Here is a 1,138-nt window from a genome sequence, read left to right on the forward strand (position 1 = left end):
ATATACTGGGGAGGAGAGTGAGAAGGTGACCACTCATCCACCTCTCGGCTCTTACTCCAGGGGATCGTTTCATAGCTTGCCTGTGTTTTCTTTAGAAAATGAGTGTTTTGGGGCACCTGGGTGGCTCAGTTGGTTAAGCGTCCGACTTCGGCTCAGGTCATGATCTCACAGTCCGTGGGTTCAAGCCCCGCATTCGGCTCTGTGCTGACAGCTCAGAGCCTGGAGCCTGCTTCAAATATGTGTCTCCCTCTCTCTCTGCCCCTCCCTGGCTTACTCTCTGTCTCTCAAAATAAAATAAAAACAAAAAAAATGTTAAAAAAAATGAGTGTTTTAAGTTCTTATTGTTTTAGCTTGGGATCTTAGGCTCAATATCATAAAGATAGGAAACTCCTATTTAACATATACATGTATATAGACACATGTATACATACACATTTTGTACATATGCGCATTATACCCTCCAGACCTATCTGTAATCAGTTATATATATAACTGATTTTTCTCTCCAACTCCTAGCCTAGGGCTCAGTATATTATGGTTTTATTCATCCATTAAATTGCAAAATGTACACTCACATATATTCAGTATCTACTACATATTTAGCCTTATTATATTTGTCATCTCATTTAGTCCTTATATTACCATGGTGACAGATAGGAATTATTACCTCAAAGAATGTGCATGAAGTGAGGAGGTTGAAATTTTCCTTTTATGAATTGTCTTTTATTTGTCATGCTTCTCAACCTATCAGGTTACAGAGAATAACATGAGGCTCAAGAAGATTTAGAAATTGCTCAGTGAACAGAGCCTGAATCATAATTGGAGCCCATTAAGAAATAGGACAATGAGTGTGAAACACCCCTCACTACCGAAAGGCCAGCTGGTAATGAAAATTCTCCAACTCCACTCTCCTTTATCACTTCCTTCCAGGCGCCCACAGCAAGCAGAAGTCGGCGGTAGTTTTCACTCCTGCACATTGAGGAATGTGTGTTGGTCTTCTGCGCAACCTACCTGAACTAGCTCATCAAAATTCCACCCACCAGCTGCTAGGGGAAAAACCCGTATGCAAATGTCTGTCTGTGACATCACGCTCATCAGAATGCTTCTAGAACTCTGAGCATCGTGGGGGACCGGAAGA

The sequence above is a fragment of the Suricata suricatta genome, chromosome 1, assembly GCF_006229205.1.
Source record: "Suricata suricatta isolate VVHF042 chromosome 1, meerkat_22Aug2017_6uvM2_HiC, whole genome shotgun sequence".
NCBI lineage: Eukaryota > Metazoa > Chordata > Mammalia > Carnivora > Herpestidae > Suricata > Suricata suricatta.